Source organism: Bidens hawaiensis, unplaced genomic scaffold (genome assembly GCF_021521415.1).
Source record: "Bidens hawaiensis isolate Kalapana, Puna unplaced genomic scaffold, B.hawaiensis_p1.1 tig00010467_1, whole genome shotgun sequence".
In the NCBI taxonomy this organism is placed as follows: Eukaryota; Viridiplantae; Streptophyta; class Magnoliopsida; order Asterales; family Asteraceae; genus Bidens; species Bidens hawaiensis.
This window is the reverse complement of record NW_027491799.1, coordinates 873,515-888,755: the sequence shown is the minus strand read 5'-3', so window position 1 is coordinate 888,755 and position 15,241 is coordinate 873,515. Positions and strand designations below refer to the sequence as shown.

Here is a 15,241-nt window from a genome sequence, read left to right as displayed (position 1 = left end):
AGAGGTCCCTTAAAACAGATTTCAGGCCACCTCCGTGAGCCCGTCTGTTTCCCAGGGTACAACAGCCGAAGCAGTATGTACTGCCGGGATTACCCTAGCACCCGAACCATATTTGAAACGCGAGTTCGGGGTCATGAAAGTTGGAATTGAGAACATGAACTGGTTTGGCGTTGTGTGGTCAGGTCGAGTGTATATACATGATGTGACTTATCCGGGTTTCGGTGTCCAAATTTGCTCACCCGAGCTTCCTATATATAGCAACGCATGTGATGAGTCACAGGACACGTGGCAGCGTGTGGTGCGCAGACCACCAGAAGATGACAACTAGCATGCTGACTCACCTTCAGTCACGACATGGCATGTTGTGGCACACTGACTCCCTGGTCGCGACACATGGCACGCTGACTCATCAAATCAACCAACACTTGTCACAAGGTCGTTCCTCACGTCGACACTTGTCGTAGTACCCGGTCCAACCACCAAAAATACTAATGCGGCTTTCAAGCATTCTACCAATGTGAGATAAACTCATTTCCCTTTCTACCAATGTTTAAGTTCTCAACTACACACTTTAGAGTATTGATATCACATTCATCTTTACTTTTTGGTCATGTTACTAATTTATTTACTAGTAATAAATACTAATAAATATTAATTATTGTACAAAATTTCCAACAGTACGCAACTTAACATTTTTCCTTAAATCACAAATATGTTTCTTGTCATTTTAGATGTCCAATAATAAAAGTTGAACTAATCTACACCCAAAATATGGTATTTAGATAATCTCATTTTTTTCCTCACAAATATTAATTTCTACAATATTCCCTTAGTTTTACACAACTAATATATCATATTCAAACAAATTTTTATATTAATGCAAACACATAATTTCTTTTGCTCTGAGTGTTGGTTAGCTATTTAATAGCGTATGCTTGTCAACAGTCTCTTGGTATAGTAGCATCATCCATAATTTCCATCAGGTGTTTATTTTTATCATAAGGTGATTCTCATTAAAGGATTCATGCTTAAGGCCCACAAAGTAATTATTAGGTAGATTTTAGAAGTAGATTTTAAGATTATGTGTTTGTTGTTGAAAAAAAAACTATTAAGATTAGATGGACAAGTTTAGAAGTAAACAATAATATAATTTGAAAATATGATCCAATCACTAATTTATTTCATCAATTTAACTGGTTTGCGTCTTAATCAGGCGGCCTAAAAATGTCACTTTTAGAACATCTAATCAAAAGAGTTATGTAGGCAGTTATGATCCGATCCGATCCGGTCAAGTAAACGTTTGTTTTTTTTTTGAACGGCGAATTTCGTATCTGATGGATCGCACCCCTGAGCATGTCGAGAGTCCCAACACCCCACACATAACCACTTACGTTGTCTGAACCGGGCCCGCAGGTTCAGGGTAAGGCTAAGTCGTTCAAACCAGGAAAACCCACAGGCTGCAAATGGCATTTAACAGGGTCTCTATCCAACTTATAGTAAAACCAGTTGGCTTCAAGAATCGAACTTGAGTCTCCCAACCCGTGAACGTTTGTTTGGTATCGCAAGACTAAAATATGGCAGTTGACAAAGTATCTTATTTTATTGTGTGAAGTAATCAAAGTGATCAAACACTTAAATAAAGTGGCAGATTTTCACACTTGCCATTTATTTTATGATAAGAAGATATAAAGTTAGGAAATGGAGAAGATTGGTTAAGGGGTAACTCTCACTCGGCTGCTAAATTATTTATTTATCACACGCCAATTAACCAACACAGTCTAATATTAATTAATCAAATATTGCCCCACCTAATCAGATTATTTTATTTTAAATTAACAAACTTAAGCATAATTTAAAGAAAATTTTTCACTCATTCACGCTTCACGTGTTTCTTAATTGTGTCAATACGTCAACTGATTATTTAGCTTCGACTTTTAGGAAAACAAAAACGAATTTAAGCAAAGACATGCGTATTAGGGGCTTTTTACATTTTACCCGTAGTGATACAAAACTATTGTAATTATTACTTAATTATATTTATTTTAGTATTATTTATATATATTTTTTATTTTTTATTGTAGTGGTAAGAAATTCTTGTAATAATTACCTAATTATTATTTTTGTAGAATTATTTTTTTAAATATAGAAATTGAAGTAATAAAAATAAAACTATTAAAACGGTAATGCAAGAAGACATAAATAAGGTAAAAAACAAAAATTACATCAAGTTATTAAAACTAATTCTTGTGTCATGGTTAAATATATTTGGATTGAAAAGGTTGTTCGGGTAGTTCAATTGTTTGGGTTGTTTATTTGGTTAAAAAAAATTTAGATGAATAATCATTCGTTTTGATCCATAGTGAAATGAAAAGGGGGGGATTTTGGATTGAATGTGTTATTCGGGTCATTTTGCTGGCTATCAAACGGGTTGCTCATGTTGTTGGGATTCATGGAAACACTTACTAGATCAAAATACGATAATGAATAGTGATTAGCAGAGTACCATAACAGGATGTTTTGTAAATTAGTGTATAAAAAATATGTTTGTTAAGGTTAAATAAAAATAATACTTAAAAATAATGTAGAAACAAGCTTAGATGAGAGTGATTGGTTGTTCAAATTAAATGAAATTGAGAAGAAACAAATTATTGAACGAAAACGTCATTTCGTGGTGACGAGAGAGTGGACAACACTCATATTTTTTTTTAGTGATGTAGTGTTATGTAGACATTAATGGAGTGCCACATAGGTGTCTACGCTCCACTAGTCCAGTAAATGCCTTTAGGGGGGTCAGGATGCTCACCGCAGGAACTCGCCAAAGATTCAGCACAGGGTGACAACTTAGGGGTACCCGAAGGACCCTGCTGGCCTTCTTTCCGATAGCAGATTTACTCGATGTTTTACTCAACAACTCATGTCTCTCTCATCTAGCCTTTACGCACACAAAAAAAATGATTTATCTCTCTCTCTCTCTCTCTCTCATCTTTTTTCGACAGCAAGAAATAGCATAGCCCTATTGTCGACCGTCCTACCCAAAGACTAAGAGCCGGGGCCGGTGTAAGTCTACCAGATTTGGATTTGCTGCTTGCAACCCGACTCCCCTTAACTTTTACTACTCTATTAGGATCAATTGGATTTTGAACGCATTCAAGTTTAGAAAACCTAATCGAATACAAATGGCTTTTTTAACTTAAAACATAAAATATAGATTATTAATTATCAAATGAGAAAAAAACACACAACAATCAAAACGTGAACTACCTAATGGCCGATACTTCAAAAATGTCGTCGGTTCACTATAGAACAAGACATGATGTTTCATTGTTACTATCTAGCAAGACATAATGTAGCATCTTGGATGTGTAACAATATTTTATTCTTAATGTTAGATGGATTTTTCCCTTTAATTTGTGTTGGTATGGTTTCATATATCGACGTCCTGTTTGCGGTGCACGCATATAATGTATATATGTGTGAACCCTCGAGTAGGCAAAAGTGAAATTGCACTAATTTTGACGTTATTTTACTAATCTCATGAAAATAACATTAAAAGTGACGGAAGGTTAATCAGGCATCATGTGGTGGTGTTGATAGCCGAAAGACAAGGTACATGCACCAATTTACCGGTGTGCAGATGGTTGAGTGTTATGTGCCTTATGTCCAAGGCTTGATGCAAAGGGTCTCACTGGAAGCAGCCTCTCTATTCCTACGGGGTAGAGGTAAGGCTGTCTACATCTTACCCTCCTCAGACCCTATTGGTAGGATATACTGAGTACGATGATGATGATGGTTTCATATACCGAACAAAAATCAAATTTAGGATTATTATTACATTTGTCCAACTCTTATAGTTAATGCCTCGATAAAAGACTGAACTCACGACCCGTCTAATACAACCTTATGTTGGGTTTATAGAGGCTTAATTATGTAGGGTTAGAAGACAACCTTAATGACATATTAATTAAATGAAGCCTAGTGGCAAGCCTTACCCATTTTATTTAATTATAGCTCATTATTAGTTTTTTTGGGGATTAAGTTGTAAACCTTAGTATGTTCTGTATTTATATTAATTGTACTTGTAATATCCTCATTACGAGTAAGACAAAAAGCAATAATTAAGAGTATCCTGGTTGTAGCTCGTGGACGTAGGTCAGCCACCTGAACCACGTAAAATTTCGTGTGTTCGTCTTCGTTTATTATTTCTTTTGCAGATTATTTGTATTTATGTGTGTTTTGCAATACCTGAATCCTTAACACCTTATTGAAAACGAGGGTCCCTAATGTAACCTTGATGAAAAGACGAAGTCGACCATGCTGTTGTGAGTTGTGACCTGTAACACTTCAAAAATCAAACGAGACGCAAAGGCAAGTTTGGATACAAATACGTCTTCGACGACAATTTTGGAGAAAATATTTTCTTTGACGGGATTGTAAATCCGTCAGGAACAATCCAAAGACAGTCGACGTCGACGGTTTCTAACTTAAACCCAAACTTGCCTTTATCGACCGGTTTGTTTCGAATGTTGTCAAAGAAGACATGTTAAGCAATGTTGTTAGTTGTCAAAGAAGACATGTTAAGCAATGTTGTTAAGATCGCACCAGACCGTCTGGTCGCTCCGGTCCGACCGGGATTCGGTCCAATGACCGGTCCAGTTCTGTACATTTCGTTTGGTTCCTAGAAAGCTAGCCGGTTCGATCGACAACCCGGACCGGTTGAACCAGTTTACTATGAAAAAAAAATAATTAAAAAAAAACTTTTTTCCACTCCAAACCGCCATTTTTGAGGAAAAAATGTTCGGACGGTCTAACCAGTTCGCTGTCCGATCCGGTTATGGAAACATTGATGTCAAGAACACATGTCAATTTCTTATTAGGATTTCATAAACTGTCGTCATGAATACCAAATCGTCATGCGACGACTTTGTAAGGGACTTTTAGACAGTTTAAAATAATATATGAACATTTTTGAAAGCTCTCTCCTAAAAAAGAGACATTTTAAAAATTTTCCTAAAATTATCCATGTGTGTTTTGTATAATAAGGTTGTTAGAAAAATTATATTTCATTGAAAATAATAATAATAATAATATCTTTGACTACTTTTAAACATTTTAATAAAATAAAATAAAAATCCCATAAACCAAGTAATGACTTGTAGTAGTAGACAGTAGTACATATATGAACCGCGTCTTCCTTCATCTTCTTCCTCCTTTTTTCCCAGCACCTTCATACGTCGTCGTTCCATTCACCTCATTTTCAAAACCCTTATTTCACACAACCTTTCAATCAACCACTACACAACACACATAAACACACCAACTCAATCCAAGGCTAAATCCGTCATTTCACTTCACCCCTATCCAACCACCACCACCGTCCTCCGCCGCCAACCGCTCCCTCAACCGCCACCGCCGCCGTCCCGACCTAACCCTACCCTTACCCCACCGCGAACCTCAAATCGCCGTGCCATTACCTCTCCCACCGTCCTCAAACCCTAACTCCACCTCCAAAACCCTAACTAACTCCAAATTACAAGCCTTCAACCTCTCGGAACTCGATCGGATGAACCGAATCGGCCGCGGCAGCGGCGGCACCGTCTACAAAGTCGTCCACACACCTACCGGCCGGCTATTCGCGCTAAAAGTGATCTACGGCAACCACGAGGACGCCGTACGCCGTCAGATCTGCCGCGAAATCGAGATCTTACGCGACGTTGATAACCTGAACATCGTCAAGTGTCACGATATGTTCGATCACGCCGGTGAGATCCAGGTGCTGCTGGAGTACATGGACGGCGGTTCGCTTGAAGGCCAACACATCTCACACGAACCGTCGTTAGCTGACGTCACTCGTCAGGTACTCTCTGGTATCTATTACCTTCACCGTCGCAAAATTGTGCTTCGTGATATTAAACCGTCGAATTTGTTAATTAATTCTAAAAAACAAGTGAAAATTGCCGATTACGGTGTTTCGAGAATATTAGCGCAGACGATGGATCCGTGTAACTCGTCTGTAGGCACGATTGCGTATATGAGTCCGGAACGGATAAATACGGATTTGAACCACGGGATATATGACGGTTATGCCGGAGATATATGGAGCTTCGGTGTGAGTATTCTGGAGTTTTGGAGATATATGGAGCTTCGGTGTGAGTATTCTGGAGTTTTATTTAGGTCGGTTTCCGTTTGCGGTTGGGAGACAGGGGGATTGGGCGAGTTTGATGTGTGCGATTTGTATGTCGAAGCCGCCGGAGGCTCCGGCGAGTGCGTCTCGTGAGTTTCGGGATTTTGTTTCGTGTTGTTTGCAGCGAGATCCTGCGAGGAGGTGGACGGCTGCGCAGCTGTTGCGGCATCCGTTTGTTAATACTAATAATAATCAGGTGCATTCGGCGCATCCGTTGCCTCCTCCGCGTTTTTCGTCATAGTTTTCGACATAAGTTTATAGTTTTTATTGTAATATTGGATTTTAGAAAACAAGAAATATTGGATTTTAGAAAACAAGAAACCAGAGAAATGAAGAATTATCTGTGTTGCTATAGCCTATAAGTCAACTGATCATCTTTGATGCTAATGAATTGGGGTTATAACTTGTTTAGGAGTCTGTTTTAATTGGTAGTTTTGATCATCTTATTTGAGGTTATAAATCAACTGATTATTTTATTTATGTTATTTTGATTTGCGTATTGGAAGATTAACATCATAATCTTTATGATTAATGACAGCAGTTGTTTGTGTGTGTTATGTGGTGGAATCAATGGGGTGAGAAAGATGCTCTTTTTTAGGTTTATCATTCACATCCTATCTTTTTGCAGCACCCAATTATGATACGAATATAAAGTTTAAAAAGCAATTTGATACTTTTTTTTGTCATTTGTGAGTCATGATAATCATAGCTATTGTATCAAAACATGCTTTAATTGAGAAAATCACATGTTTTAATTCAAGATATGAGCATCAAGAGCTGTGCTCTTGTTTGCTGTCTGTGTGTTGAGGCGATTGGTGCTTGTGGGAATGAACGTCAACGATTAGAATGTGGCTAGGCGTCGATTAATCCCTAATTAATCGTTAGTCCCTGCTTCACTGATTAATTTTGGGCTAATCGGCCAATTAATCAATCAATGGTCAAATCCAACCTAAATCAGGATTAATCGGCCTTTTCCGATTAAGTTTTGGTCAAAATCGGCGGTTTCCGGTGAGATTCCGGCCAAAACCAACGGGTTCTAACCAGATTTCAACAAAAATAAGCGGATTCCAGTCAATTTCCATCCAAAATGTGTTTGTGCATGTATAAAACTAAAAATTACATACAAAAATGTGTGTTCTAATATATAAAACTGAAAATTATACATTGAATTCTGATCTGATTAATCGCTAGTCCACATCCAACCGCCCGACTAACAACTAGCGATTTTTACAATATTGCTGTGAGAAAGGATGGGGGTGAGATGGGCGCGTGAGAAACCGGTGAACTTATGACAGTGAAGATAATGAAAACATGAAATACAAATACCAGTATTCTGTACGAATTTTGATTCCTAGAATAGGTGTTTAACTTTGTGGTTAAGGTTCAAGTCTCATGGATTGGATGGTTTAAGAAAAAAGATAATCATTATATGTTGACTAAGGTTATATTATCATTTTGACAATTAAACTTTTCAATAGCTTGACTTGACTTATTAGATATGATGTAATTAAATACCATTTAGACGACTTAACATTTTCTACGTGCTTTGCTATTTTTCAGTAAATAAAATCTTGTAGTGTTATAGATCTGATAGTCTGAACTCATTTATCACCCATTTATTGGCAACTTGGCAATTGGTTTTTTTATTTTAATCTCGGACCTTGGTCAATAAACCTTGGGCCAAATTATGTCCTACTGACTTTATTTTAACTTGTTTTTTTAAGGTAAAAAGCCATGATTTACCATAATCCAGCTTTTACCACTGAAATTAGAGAATGTTAGAGAATGATTGCTGCAGGAGTCTTTTCACCAAGAACACTAATAATACAAACTTGACTCATGCAAGAGTGATTAAAGGGTGGTTAAGGTGTAACTAAGGCCGAATTGAGTGTAATCCAGGTGCCCCTTACGAACGAACATGAGTCCCCATAAACCGTCCTTAAGAGCCCATCCAATGAAAACAAAACCAACTAACAGGGTCTGATCATCAGAGAGGTGTGACCCAACCTACCCCACCACGGTGCCTCAGTTGTAGCATGTGCTTCTACACAAGCATGGGCGTGTTGTTGGTCAGAACTTCTCGGTCACCAACTTAGCTACCTCGGCAACATCTAAACAAGGCTGTGTGCGGTCATGCTTGAACCAAACACTTTACTGTTTCTCCCAAAATCCTTTAAAATTATTTTCGATGTGTTACAACATACATAGATGTAACTTTTTTTTGACACGCACGAGATCCTTCATTAATAATCAAAAACAACCAAACGATTTACAATGAAGTGGCAGGTAAGCGGGCAACAAGCTGCGCCGCAACCCCTTTTTGGATAGCAAACCCAACCCTACTAAAAGCAAAGTTTTGATTCTTATGGGTCGATAAATTACTATGCATGACTTTCTGAACTCTATTTAGAAGGTCCACGACATCTTGAGCTAAGTAACCAAAAGTGTCAAAGGCAAATGGGATAAACACGTGTTGATTCTCCAAACAAGCTTTCTCGTGTTTAACAACCTTGCCCGATGCTGCCTTCAAAGCTGCCTACAGGCTATAAACCCATTGTCCCTTAGCCCAACAAGGGGGGACACTCCTGTGAGATCCACACAGGCGTGTTTCCCCCTACCCAACCAAAAACAAGAATATCGGCTGGTCGTAACGTAGATCTTCCTTCAAGAGGATCCGTAAGAAAGTTTACGGGAGCCTCCTTTTTAGCTGAAATTCCGGCCCGTTTAAGAACATCGCATAGAACATCCCTCACTAAATCGTGTCTGTACTTAAACCCAGGTAACTCTTTGCAATGAATTGCGTGCTCGCCAAAAGAATCCAAATAGACCTTGCGGCAAACTGGGCATGGCTCATCTACCGGGAACAAAGGAATCATTAGCCAATACTTAAGGATGGTCCGGTACTCCATAGCGGACATATGTTGGCCCAGTCCTTCAATAGGGATAACACTTAAGAAATCTTGGGCCCGTGGAGCTCGAAGGCACTCAAACACCGCTTTTTGACGAGGAGATAAATCAAACTTCACTTCCAAACTCTGGATGATTCCACTATAAAGGACACTCGCCAAAGCATGTTGGGCTTTAGGTGGGGCGGTGTCTTTATTAGAGAAACCGCTAATATCAAAATCAGGAAGTGAAATATGCAACCGATCTATCGTACTCTCATAATCGGAGTCAAACTCATCAATACCGCAATCTCGAAAAATGTGGTCTTGCAATTTCCAAGATTGTGCCCTCGAGGCCACAAACGCATATGCAGATACGTCTGAAGCTAAACATAAACCCAAACCTCCAAAACGAGTCGGAAGTGATGCTAACCTCTATTGAAAATCTCCAAAGAAGGGACCACCACAAACCATGATGTCCTCAATCGCCCCCCGAAGGCAATTGCCAAAAACAGAAACAGCTTCCCCTACATACTCGGGCTGGCACGTTCTGAGGCCGAACAAAAACTTACCTACTCCCATACATGATCGAAGCAAAAGGAGCTCGCATTGAAGGTCCCGCAAACGTGGGAGATGGCTCATCAGTTCTACAGCCCGCGAAGCCCTTTTCACAGCAAGTCCGCTGATGAATTCTGCATCCCGACTAACGGCTCCCCCAAGGAGTTTCACACCTAACATCGGCCTTCCAATCTCATGGGGAAACATCCCCTCCTGCACCTTAACCCCATTGCATGACGGCCAAAATACTTCTGTTTTCTTAATGTTAAGTTCAAGGCCTAGTCGGGGGCCCTCTAACCTGATAATATCCAAAGCTTTAGCAACCTCTTTAGTGTCTTCAATAATTGTACCATCATCTAAGTACCAAGCATGGAAGAGGAGCTTACAGGAATCCTAGACAAGATGAACAAGTGGGTGCAGAACTAAGGCGAAAAGAAGATGTCCCAAGGGGTCCCCCTACTGAACCCCAGTGGTGGACCAAATGTGGTCATCCCCCACATATAGCCTGGACGGCTGCCCATATAAAAAGTTTACCCATAAGGAAATAGACAGGCATCGAGCACGAACCTCATTTAGAAGGGCAGTCCTATCCACCAAGTTGAAAGCATTACAAAAATCAACGGTAAGCATAGCCAACGACCCATCAGAATGAAACTTATTTAAAAACCTGTTCGCGCTATGAAGCACAGCCTCCGCACCACTAGAGACTCCCACCCCAAACTGAAAGTCACAAAGGTATTTGGCCATTTCCTTTCCAACACCCCTCATAGCCACCTTAGACATCAATCTCCTCCAAATGGCACCTACGGCAATGGGTCTAATCCCATTGTCCGGTTTGAGCAACGGTGTGAGAGGAGCCGACGTAATGAACTCCGCTAGAACCCCCGGGCACCTCCCCCCCAAACATAAATTAACCACTGCAGTAATAGATTTTAGCAACCCAACAGCGATCGTCGACCCCTCCCCACAAAAGGCATCCAAAATGTGTTGGGCCCTCAATCCATCTCGCCCGCAAGACGTCCCTTTAGGGAAGGATTTAATGCACCCAAGCACATTATCCTCGTCAACAACAAGAGGAGGCTCAGAAAGAAATGAAACAGGTATAATCGGCGGGGGCAAGTTGGGATGCTTAGCCACTAATGCTTTCAAAGTATCATTGCCTAAAGGCGTAACCCCTGAAGAGCATAATACTTTAATCGTGGCGGTGAAATGCCCGTCCGCCACTTTTCGTAAACATTGTTTCACATTGGTGCACACAGCAGAGTCATCGTGCTTAGCGAGAGGCCCATCATGACTCGAGTCCATCCTCAAAGGTTGGGCAAAAAGGGATAAAATAAGCGCATCAAAACCATCCTCACCACCACAAGCCATTAGTGCCCGTTGAATACTATGACATTGCAAAGACTCCCTCATACCGGACCTGCGCTCTTGACGAGTAGAAGGTCTGAAAACTCGCAATGTGCACCGCGGTAGCAACAAAAGTCTCACCCATGCCTTAACAGACTCTGGCATAGCAACAACCTTTGCCAGAGCCGCAGTCAAGGCCTGAGCAAAAAGCCATACTACAACTATGAGGAATGCTCTTAACAGTTGATGTAACACAAAGTGTGCATCTTATTACATCGAATTATCTTCATATTTATCTCGAACTCTATGCAAATTCATTATTTTAGGTACTTATTTGAGTTATCTGTGAATTTGCAGGTTCGGGCGCCCGCCCGACAAAGAAAACATGAAAAGATGGCGTTTCGGAGGCAAAAACAGCAAACTACCAGACCTGCACGCCCATGCCAGCCCGTGCATGGGACCGTGCCAACCAGGAAATGTGCCAATGCAAGCCAGTGCATGATCTAATGCTGAAAAAAAAAGTCAAAATAACCAGCCCATGCACGCCCGTGCCAGAACAGAGAAATTTGACTTTTTAGTCAGATTAAAGCCAATGGTTGACTCTTCACAAATAGGCACGGCCGTGCGGGCCCGTGCACCTGCCCATGCACGATGTCTAAAAAGCTTAAATACACCCCCATTATCCTCATTTTGTGGTGTGGAGTCTTGGGGATTTTCTCTCAATCAAGTGCAATGATTTTAGGGGATTCTTGGAGGCTTCCACCAACATAAGACTCATCATTCCATCCTTCAATCCTTGCTTGATTTTGGTTTGCATTTCTATGTTCAATAGCATGTTTTGTAAGCTTATTTCTAGATTGATTGTAGTTGTATTAAGCCTTATGGACTAAAAACATTTACTATCTAGACATTGTTGAAGCTTTTACTATTGTGATTTTTATCTATGTATGGTTATAGTAATTTGGTTTTCTTTCAAGGAAATGTTGAAGTTATGAGTTGATATTGACGGTGTTCATGCTTGTTAGAATTGCATACCTTTTTAGTCTTACAAATGTTTAGGCATTCATGTTGGAAAACTATGTTCTAGATGTTTGTTTGTAAACTTTGAATGTTCATGTTTCTTTGTTTACATTGCTAAGTTAGGAATGACTAGTAAAGATTAGTTTGGTTATAATATTATTGATGAGCATGAAACCCTACACTTGATATTGGAAAATTGATGAGTGTTGTTATGATTCTTGACTTGGTGATGACTTGCTAGTTAAAGTTTCATAAGTTGATGTTTAATTCATGAGTTTAGCTAATTTAGTGTAATTTTATGTGGTTAGAATGTTATTCATGCTAGCTTTCCTTTGATTATGAGACTTTGTTGTTTTGACAAACAAGTTAGTCTATGTTTAATTCTTAATTGAAAACCCATCATGATGATTAATTGTTAGTATTAGGTTGCTTGATTGTAATCTAGTATTTATGTTTAGATTCATGATGTTTACCATATCATTGCTATTTTATCACATTGGTAGAGTGGATGCATGTCTAGGTAGTTTTGTTGGATTGATTGTTTCTTGTATTTTTACTTGCTTTGTTGTATGCTAGTTTAGTTAGTTAAAAACTCAAATTAAGATTTCTTTGTTCGGTTAGTCATTTACAAAGATTTAGTACTAGAAAATTACCATATCCATGGATTGACACTCGGTTATTGCCGACACTTTATTACAAACGATAGATACACTTGCCTTTCGTGTGTGGTTTAGTTGTAGGTGAAAACCTATTTTTAAAACTCGATTTGTGTGGAACTTTTATCCAAATTTATATATATATATTCACACACGTCAACAGTCGTGATAGGAAGAGAGAAGACGCGGTCAAGGAGAACCCCATCCACCACTATACCTTCCAAAGGAGCAACATCCCTCATAACATGCGGTTTATCAATCCCCACAATAAACTCATCAACATCTCCCACGCTTTTCTTGAACTTGGCGACCCCATCAGCATGATGGCACGCCCGTCTAAGAGCATTTACACGCATACACAACCCACATAACCACAGTTCGAAGCCTTTAAAGTCTCCCCAACCGAAATAAATAAATCACAATCTATGGAGATGGCGTCCCGAAGGGGTCCTTTCCACTCATCCGACGACAAATGAAGTCGTTTGATATGCGCAATCAACTGAGGGAACCCCTTGGACCCTGCCAGTCCGTCTTGGCAACAATGGAACCCCCTAAAAGGACACAGCCAAACACCCCCCGAAGGTCGAACAACCACATCCATTGTGAAACCTACACTATTATCTAGGGTCTTAGACATAGCACCCTCATCAACCAATCCACCACGAGAAATGATGCAAAACCGACAACCAAGTACCAAATGCCCCCCTTAGAGCCGGGCTAGAAAACTAGTTGGTTTCCAAACCCCCAATTACAGCTTCAATCACAATGCCTTTAGGTACAAATCCCATAAAACGGTATAAAAAAAAAAAAGCAAAGGCATTTTGTCGAACACTTGGTGGGCATAATTGAAAACTCACCAAAATGTGTTATTGGAATGGATTAAAAAGTGATGGACTGCAGTGTACCAAAAATAAATGGGTTGGGCAACAGAAACCACGGGAAGAAGAAAAATACTATCGGTTGGGCAGCCCACGAATATGATTTATGCCGAAAAGTTGAACTCTAGTTCAGACATATAACCTGTGTAGCGTGATTATGTAAAACATGTTGGCAGGTTGAAATCTGAAAATAAAACGACAAAGGCTCAACTACAAATGAAAATTATCATACGAAGCATATGAAGTGTTACCACTGATTTTAATAAATCAATGGTTAAGATTTAGACGATAACTTGTAAAGGTAAAGTTAGTTGAACGACAAGAAAAGAAGTGAACACAAATATTGTTTTGTTTTGTTTTTTTTAATTTTTTATTATTTTATTGCTTAACTTTGTTGTATCAATTCTTTTAACTCAAATAACTTATACTTAAAATACTAAAAATACTTTACATTAAACATATATTAACAAAGCTTATTATAAAATAATTCTTATTTTGATGGGGTGGTAAGGTGGTTAGGATGTAGAATAAAAGGTCAATGGTTAGGAAGTAAAAAATATATATGTATAAATATGGACGTTGAGTAAACATGGTATCTATGTAGTTTTTGAGTTAATTAAGTTTATAATTTGCAAAGAGTTATGCTTCAAGTTAAGTTTATTCAATCGCTTCTATATCATACCTTCAGTAAGGAACTATGTCCAGTGAAAGAGCCAACCCCGTCCATTACTCTTTTATTAAAAACATACATAAATTAAATGTTAATATACAAAAATTAGTTTTTGTTTTTTTTGGTAACTATACCCTTTTAATAACATTAAGCCCTTAAATCATTTTAAAACATATATACATGAAATTACTTAATCTTAAGGAAAAAAGTGAGAATGAATAATTTCAATACAAATAAAAAAGTATTTTTTTAACTAATAATTTTAGTAGAAATGAAAGTTAAATGGTTGTTTATGTGATTTTCTCTATTTTATAAGAGAGAAACGGTAAAACAAAATTTTTCTGATGCTAGAAAGATGACACGTGTTCAGTTAATATTTTTATTTATTATGTGCATATATAGATAGATTTGTTTTAAAAAATCGAAAGTATCACCTATGAATGAATAGTGTGGACTGCAAATATTTGTACAGTTGACGCTTTGTAAAATAAAATCCTGATTTTTCATATAGTTATTACTAATCACTTATTAGTTATTACACTTTAATCTTATAATTTTTCAACCACATGGCTAAAAACTCTTAATATGAACTTTGATCTATAGACTATACATGTCTATTTAACTTGCCCTTTATAACTAGCTTTGTACACACTCGACCAGATTTCTATTTGTATAATTATTCCAAAAACTATAACTACCATAAGTAATTTTCCCATTTTGTACATTCAGTTTTCAAACACCCATAAAAGAATTTTTTTTCATTTAGACGTAAGGACTTGATTTTTTCTTTTTCTTCTTCCATTACATTTCATTAAATGTTGGAGTGAAGAATTTTTAAAAGAGACGCATTTCTATTTATAAAAAAAGATTACGTCATTGCTTACGTATTTTGAAAATCACGTGCCAAGCTATCAGCTAGCATATCTTTTGGCCCTTCGAGATGTTTAATATTAAAAGAATATCTTGAGACCCCCCCCCCCCCCCAACAACACTATTATTTCTTATCCACATTAAGAACAAACTTCACCCGGGTTTAAGTCTCACTG

At 38.4% G+C, this 15,241-nt stretch overlaps 1 pseudogene; it reads left to right on the top strand.

The window, feature by feature from the left end:
* Nucleotides 1–4,547: 4,547 nt before the first annotated feature.
* LOC143535398 (mitogen-activated protein kinase kinase 5 pseudogene) lies at nucleotides 4,548–6,452 on the top strand (annotated as a pseudogene).
* Nucleotides 6,453–15,241: the final 8,789 nt, after the last annotated feature.